Raw genomic sequence first — 8,729 nt, forward strand, 5'->3', positions numbered from 1 at the left:
TATCACTAGTCTATTTTAAAACAACATTTTCAATTCAAGGAGCAATCACCAAGTACTTTTCTGTGAATCACTGTGCCTTTATAGTAAACAACTGTGATGCATGAAATATATGGAATATATACTAAAATGAGCTTTAAAAGTACCATGATGTCTTAGTCAGCCTGGGCTGCTATAACAAAATACCATAAACCGGGTGGCTTTTCAACAACAGACATTTATTTCTCATCGTTCTGGATGTTGGCAGCCCCACGTTAGGTGCCAGTATGGTCGCGTGCTGGTGAGAATCCTCTTCTGGGCTCAGGTGGCTGACTTCTCACTGCATTCTCACGTGGCTGTAAAAGGGGCAAGTTGGCTCTCTGGCCTCTTCTTATGAGGATACTAATCCCATTCATGATGGCCCCACCCTCATAACCTAATTACTTCCCAAAGGCCCTACCTCCAAATATCATCACAATGGGAATTAGATTTCAACATGGATTTTGGGAGGACACATTCAGTCCACAACACATGACAAATGAGTTCTCAAAAGTTAATTCTGGTGGCAGGCGCTGTGGCCTAGTGGTTAAGTTTGGCACACTCTGCTTTGGTGGCCCAGGTTTGGATCCCAGCTGTGGACCTACGTCACTTGCTGGCGGCCATGATGTAGTGGGGACCCATATACAAAATAGACGATTGGCGCAGATGTTAGCTCAGGATGAATCTTCCTCAAGCAAAAAGAGGAAGATTAGAACAGATGTTACCTCAGGGTGAATCTTCCTCAGCAAAAAAAAAAAAAAAAAGACAAGAAAAGGAATAGTTAATTCCGACAAGGGAAATATCTGGAAAGACTTCAGGGAGGAGCGTGTATTTGAACTGGACACTGAAGGATAATGGTGGTAGTGAGCCTAGATTTCTCAAGTCATAAAATCAGGTGTATAAAAATGTAACTTTTTTATTCTCTTAAAAGCAGACAATTTCTATCTTAAGTCCCTATTTCTGCTTAATATCAGAAAATTTAATCTATGCATTTAATTAGACAGCCAAATGTAGAGGGTTCTTATGAATTTCAGTTGAAATTCAGTCAAACATAGCCTTGCTAGTCAAGCTGCAGTCCGTGGACAGCAGCGTAGTGTCGTCTGATTGCTTATTAAACATCAGACTCTTGGCCCGCATCCCAGATCTTCTGAGTCAGTATCAAGATCTTATCAATATTCCCTGGATCCGAAGTAGCAGTTTAACAAGATTCCCAGGTGATTTGCGTGCACATTAAAATTTGAGAAACCCTGAAATGAAGTATTTGTCTCTCCACCCCTTACGTGTGCAGTCAAGGTCAGCTACTGAATCTGCTGCAGGTGAACCCTCTGCTGCTGCTAGCCTCAGCTGAGATGCGAGCTTGTCTGCATCTGCTCTCCAGCCTTACCTTCCCTCCTCTGCTGTGGTTTTCCCTTATCCTCGCTGCAAGGCCTTTAAGGATCTTCCACATCTCTCTCTTTTCATTAATCTCACATTTCTCTGGCTTTTGAAAATTCCTCCATTTTCGCAGAAACTTTCTGACTTGCTTGGTCTTTGTGGAATCCTGTTAGCCCAGGCATCTGGTTCAGGTATTCAGTCACTACAGGTGCTGTGCTGACCTTCCTGCAGTCGAGGAATGTGTGGTACAGGCTGTGTTTGACTGCATTACTGAATTCATTATAAACGATCAATACTGAGTGGAAGTCAAATGTAAAAGGTGCTGGGGGTACAGTCACAAACTCTTCAACAGTTTTCTTATTAATTCAAACTCCACTGATTTAGAATATGTGATAGTCAAGACAAGGTCTGGGATGATGGTTATTTATCTGAAAGAGGTCCTAACTCATAACTAAAGTTCCTTCTAGCTTCAAGATCATCCATCCATCCTCCTAACAAACACTTATTGAGTGGCCAATATTTGTGAGACATTGGGCTAGGAATTACGATTAAAAAGATTCTAGTCCCTGCTTCAAGGAGATAAGGAAGAAATACATAATATTAATTATACATACGGGAAATAATGGGAGCAGACTGTAGGACACAGGTTATGCTGTTGGTGGTAGGGGAGAGAAGGGGCAAGCTTGTAATCCTTATAAAACTAAAAAGGATGTTAGACATATATTAATAAACAAATTGCTTTCATACAGTTTTCAAATCCAGTTACATATATTGTACTACATTTGATCATTCTTATCTGTTAGTGAAAAGCACTTCCTTTATTCGTCAATAGGAACTTTATTAGTCAGTGTAAACTTGGCTGTTAACTTCCTAACTCCACATATAAGAAAGTAACAAAACTATTTTTAAAAATTATCTAATTGAGTTTTTTCTTATTTCAAATTGGTCTTCAAATGGCTAAGATTTTATTGCTAATGTACTAAAATGACATAGAGAAGACAATCAGATGGTAAAACACAGTGCCTGGTCTCTTACCTGAAAGAGTAAGGCTGGGCTGGCCCTGTGGCACAGTGATTAAGTTCACACACTCCGCTTCAGTGGCCCAGGTTCATGGGTTTGGATCTTGGGCGCGGACCTACACTACTTGTCAGCCACGATCTGGTGGTGACCCACATACAAAATAGAGGAAGATTGTTCACAGGGATGTTAACTTTTATAACCTTAATAAAAAAAAAATAGAGGAAGATTGGCTCAGATCATAGCTCAGGGTGAAACTTCCTCAGCAAAAAAAAAAAAAAAAAAAAAAAGAGTAAGGCTATCAATGAAATACTTTTGTTTTCTAGAATAAGAGTATCTATAAAAATAATATCCTCAAACTAAATATAGTCTTACATACCATCCAGCAATTGCACTGCTAGGTATTTACCCATTTGAGCTAAAAAATCTGCAAGCACACCAAAACAACTGTGGTGCATCCATACAACAAAGTGTTATTCAGCAATAAAAAGAAATGAGCTACTAAGCCACAACGAGACATGGAGGAAACTTACATGCATATTGCTAAGTGAAAGAAGCCAGTCTGAAGAAGCTACATACTGTATGATTCCAACTACATGACATTGTGGAAAAGGCAAAACTGTAGAGACAGCAATAAAAAGATCAGTGATTTCCAGGGGTTTGGAGAGGGGGTAGGATGAATGGGTGGAGCACAGCGCATTTTTAGAGCAGCGAAACTATTCTTATGATACCATAGTGGCGCGTACAGGACATCACGCATTTGTCACAACCTATAGGACCTACAACACAAAGAGTGAATTGTAATGTATGCAAATTTAAAAATCCATTTGGTAGGTCAAGGGATACCAGGGAAAAATGCAGACTCTAGAGAACCTAACTGCATCGCAAATGCATGAAACAACCTCGCTGAGGGGAGCAGGGGTGGGGCCCGCTGCTGACCTAAATAACTTTGGAAATGGAGTCTGTAAGGCAAACGGCAAAGGGAACTTCACCCAGTACTGTATTCTAGTCGATACAATTGCCTCCTCCAAGGGAATGGGAATTCTGATACTGCTATACTCCTATACTGGACTTGAACAAGTAAGTAAATTGATGACAGATGTGGAAGCCAGGTTTTTCACTGCTGAAGTGGGAATTTAAAGCAAGGGCAGGAGGCTAGAATGATCTATGTGGTAATGAATTAGAGTTGGAGACATCAGGAAGAACTCCTGTGGATACAAATGACCACACATAGAAATATTTACATGTGCACGTGTACACACAGGTGCTTTAGTTTGCTGTGGCTGCATAACAACTTGGTTGCTTAAAACAAGTAAAATTCTGGAGGACAGGAGTCTAAAATCAACGTATCGGTGGGCTGCACTCTTTTTGGAGGCTCCAGGGGAGAGCCTGTCCCTTGCCTCTTCCAGCTTCTGGTGGCTTCAGGCTTTCCTTGGCTTGTGGCTGCATCACTCTAATTTCTGCCTCCATGGTCACATTGCCTCCTTCTTTTTGTGTGTCTCGCTTCTTGGTGTCTCTTTTATAAGGATACATGCAATGGCATTTAGGGCCCATCCAGATACTCCAGGATTATCTCCTTATCTCAAGATCCTTCACTTAATCACAATTGCAAATACCATTTCCCCAGATAATGTACATTCACAAGTTCCAGGGATTTGAAATTGATATCTTTTTTGGGTGGAGCATGCATTTTTCGGCCTACCACACTCAGATTAGTATATAAACGCATATTTCTTTGCTCTGACAGCTGGGAGGGCCTAAGAGAAACAACACTCTGGTAGCAAAAAGACCTTGGTTTCTAATACCATTATGTAGTAGAAGGAAGCAGGATCCTTGGAGCAATGGCTGATTCTAGGACCCGGGCAGGAAATATACAAAAGGAGGCGGGAACCTCTTGCAGTGCCAGAAAGTAAGGAAGCTCTCAAAAATCACAACAAGAAAAACACATTTATAGGAATATTTCAAAGGGACACAAGAGTCAACTGAAAGAGCTCTCAATGGCCAAAGTTGGAAAAATTTGAGGAACAAAATAAATAAAATACTATTGAGTTATGACCCAAAGTTTAACATAAATATCCATGAGTCCATACTAATATAAATAAATGTTTGAGTAGGTTAATAAATGGAGAAGAGACAAATCTCCTGTGGAAAATTCCAAGTAACTTATGTAGATACTCCACCCTAAACGAGGCGAGCATGACTCTTCACTCCTTAAGTGTGGGCTGTGCATAGTGACTTCCCTCCAAATAATACAGTATGGAAAAGGGGGAAAAGAGAATAACTTTACAGTGGAGAAATCTGACAAATACTTCAGCCAGGTGATCAAGGTCAACATCAACAGTTACAAATCATGTTGACTGTCTACACTGTTGATATGATGTGATGAAAATAACACTTAATCTTTGTGGTCTTTCTTCCCCAAACCTGTAAGTCTGTTTATTGTGATAGAAACATCAGGCAAATTCAAATTGAGGGACATTCTACAAAATGCTTCACCAGTACTCCTCAAAACTATCAACGTCATCAAAAACAAGGAAAGTTGGAGAAACTGTCATGGCCAAGAGGACCCTACAGAGGCACGACAACTAGATGTAACGTGATACCCTGGATGGGATCCTGGGACAAAAAATGGACATTAGAGAAAAACTAAGGAAATCTGAATAAAGTGTGGACCTTAGTTAATAATAGTGCATCAGTATTGGCTCACCAATTATAACAAATGTACCACATGAATGTAAAATGCTCCTAATAGGGGTGACTGTGTGCAGAGGTGGGGCAGTGTATTGATACTCTCTGTACTATATGCTCAATTTTTCTGTATATCTAAAACTTTCCAAAAACTAAAGTCTACTGATAGAATAATATCTCCATTGCTACTTCACTGTCTTCACAGAACTTAGCTTCCTAGCCATCTCCCCTGGTGGGCAGCAGTACATGAGCGTGGGGTCTGGAGTGGGCTGCAGATCCTGTCTCCCTCAGCCACCTCTGTGGACTGTGACAAGATTCTTAACCTCTCTGCTCTTCAGTTGCCTTGTGGCCATGATAATAACATGGCTCAGTTACTTCACTGAGATAATAATAATATTATACTTCCTCTCCTAGAATTGTTGTGAGATTTAAAACATATAGTATCTTGGTGGTAAATTCCATGAAGCAAGAGATCTTGTCTTTTATGACCCATCAGTGTATCCTTCACCCCTGTTCTGCCTGGTACAGGGGTCGGTAAACTTTTTCTGTAAAGAGCTAGACAAAAAAAGTCTTAAGCTTTGTGAGCTATCCGGTCTCTGTTTAACAATTCAACACTGCTGCTGTAGCACAAAAGCAGACTCAGACAATATCTAAATGAATGGGCGTGGTAAGGTTCCTATTAAACTTTACTTACGGATGCTGAAATTTAAATTGCATATATAATTTTCATGTGCCATGAACGATTACTCTTCCTGTGATTTTTTTCCCCAACCATTTCCTTTTTTTCTTTTTTAATGATTGCCACTGAGTTAACATCTATTGCCAATCTTCCTTTTTTTTTCCTTCTCCCCAAAGCACCCCTAGTACATGGCTGTATATTCTAGTTGTAGGTCCTTCTGGCTCTGCTATGTGGGATGCTGCCTCAGCATGGCTTGATGAGTGGTGCTAGGTCCGCACCCAGGATCCAAACCAGCAAATCCCTGGCCCACTGAAGCAGAGCTCGAATTTAACCACTTGGCAGCCAGGCCAGGCCCACCCCAACCATTTCAAATGTAAAACCATTCTTAGGCAGGATCTGCAGCTCACTACAGACCCCATGCACATAAAGCCCTACACCTCAAAGTGAGCTAGCCAGAAAGTTAAGCTCTTTGATTGCCAAAAAAAAAAAAAAAAAAATTCAGCAGATTATGAAAAAACTGAAATAGTAATGAGGATAGTATTTTTTAAGATCCTAAAGGAAGACAGTGGGCCAGATTTAGCCTACAGGCCATAGTTTGCTGACCCCTGGTCTAGTACAAGGTAAGTATTTGCTAAATTCAAAAGACATTTAGTAATATAGTGAGCAATAGCATTAGTATTCTCATCTATTTCTTTTATGTCTGTAGCAGCTAGAAAGTGAATGTTTATAAGATCATGCGATTTGGATTTATAATTTCAACTGTGTATTTGCAATTACTTCCTTTAAAAAACCAAAACAATACCTTCCTTTCCACAAACCCTATATTTTACAGTGACAGACCTTTTCACCCTTAACTTTCTAAAGAGTTAACAACATTGAAAAAAATAAAATAATTTTACCTTTTCTTCAGTTTCTTTCTTAATTATGAGGTTTTAGAAATGAGATATGGAATAAAAAATTATTTAGTGAGTTCATTTTTTTTCCTGTAGATCCTTCGTGAAATCGTTTGACCCAGCTCTGATTTAGAAGAGGTTCTGGAGATTCCGGTTAAAACCCTCAGAGGGCAAACAGTGGCAGCTCTGTGGAACTATTCCATAAGTCTTTCTGACAGCATGCCTAGCTTGTTTTCCCCTAGGCTCCGTTCACAGTGGAACATTCTGTGTTGGAGGGAGCTGCGTGCATTACCTCATTGCTATCACCCTGCACAGAAATGCTGAAGAACCACGGAGGCGGCTTTCCAGAACCATGGTTATGACCCTCAAGTCAGAAGATGACTGTTCTGCAATTACCCGAAGAGAAATAAAGAAGCAGAAGCATTTTAATTTATTCCCAAACTCTGGTTCAAAGTCTTACATATGATGAAGCTTCCTAGAAAATATAAATTCTACACAAAGTGAGACTGTTTTCAATGAACAAAAATGCTGGGAGGTTGTTGCAATGTTTTTAAAAAATCCACTTGATTCCTGGCTTCTGGAGTCAAGCATTGGGTCCTGCCTTCTGTTCTATCCCCCACAGCACGTAGCAACCAATTTCCAGAATGTATGTGCTGCCTTGTGGAAGTGAATTACAAATTCTTATTCGTTTAATTTAGCTATTGGAGTGGAATCAAGAAAGAACAGAGGGGCCTGAGCCAAATCACAGTTGGGAAGAAGCGTTAGTTAACCTGCGGCCCCTCCTCCATTCTTCGGAAGGCTCACCCCCTACACTGGCGCGCACAGCCCAGTGTGATGACTTGGATGCAAGAAGTACGGATTGCCTGTCTTTATACTTTTCAGGAGAAGGGAATGTGTGTCTTTTAAAATCACATCTCCCTTGAGAACAGTCCCATGAAAAGACCTAACAGTACTTTTTCCTCTGGAAGCCCCTTATACAATGCATCACGTATCAGAGAAGACTTCTGTCAACTATGGAGGTCTAGGCAAACGTAAAGCTTAACAAAGTTACTCTAATTACCAAATAAAATCATTTATTTTACTTAAAATTACCTAGTGAATTGCTTTAAAATTAACAATAAAATAGAAGGATGAACCATTACATTTAAAAATAGGTTACCTATAAGGGGGGAGAGAATGGAGGGGACAGAGAAAGAAGTTAGATTTCTTCAAATACGTTTTGTTCATAGATTTGGTTTTGGAACCATATAAATGTTTTACATAATCATAATATAAGATTAAATTTAAAATTAAAAATATAAACAAATAAACTTGAAAACAGATCCAGTTGATGGCATAATTACAGAGAGAGGCATTATCCTAAATGTCTTTAAAATAGAGTAATTTGGCTGCATATACTTAAAGGTATATATCCTAAGGACAAAAAGAACTATAAAAATAATCCTAAACTGTTTTCAGTAATCATATCACGGGGGCTGCGGTAGACAGGGGCAGAGTCTGCCCGTCCTGCCTCCTGCCCCTTCCTTTCTCACGTTGTATCCCAGCTCCATCTCAGTGTCTGCTTCCAGAGAACCCAACCTGCCAAGAGGAAGGAGCAGTGCTATTATTCTGAGACCTTTATATGTGTAGTTTGAGATAAAACAAATCAGTAATCACGTTCGTTTTGTTTAAAATCAGAATTTTGGGAGTAGGAGAAAGAAGTTTCAACAGAAGACAAGGCTTAAGTAAAAACCCTGTAGATTTGGATTATAATTCAAAGTATTAAGGTGAAAAACGTGATATACTTTATCTTTAAAATGCATATTTTTGTATCAGTCAGCTTTAGCTGCTTAACAAACCACCCCAAAGTTTAAGGGCTTAAAGCAACAAACATTTTTATTTCTCATGACTCTGTGGGTTAGCTGGGTGGTTCTTCTGGTTTGGGCTGGCTAGTTTGGAGATGGACTGTGAAGGATAGCATAATTCACACGTCTGGGGCCTCAGCTGCGACAGCCAGGATGGCAGTACCTCTTTCCAGCTGGGCTTTTTTCCTCAAGGACGCTAACTCAGCCTTCTCCCCAACA

At 39.9% G+C, this 8,729-nt stretch overlaps 1 long non-coding RNA gene across 1 annotated transcript; it reads right to left on the reverse strand.

The window, feature by feature from the left end:
- Positions 1–1,077: 1,077 nt before the first annotated feature.
- Positions 1,078–6,934, reverse strand: LOC139041756 (uncharacterized). The gene is made up of 3 exons (XR_011497600.1): positions 6,673–6,934; positions 2,425–2,609; positions 1,078–1,614 (listed from the first exon to the last, which is right to left on the reverse strand). It is a non-coding gene; the product is annotated as an uncharacterized lncRNA (long non-coding RNA).
- Between the last annotated feature and the right edge of the window lie 1,795 nt (positions 6,935–8,729).

This window comes from Equus asinus, chromosome 23 (genome assembly GCF_041296235.1).
Source record: "Equus asinus isolate D_3611 breed Donkey chromosome 23, EquAss-T2T_v2, whole genome shotgun sequence".
Classification (NCBI taxonomy): Eukaryota; Metazoa; Chordata; class Mammalia; order Perissodactyla; family Equidae; genus Equus; species Equus asinus.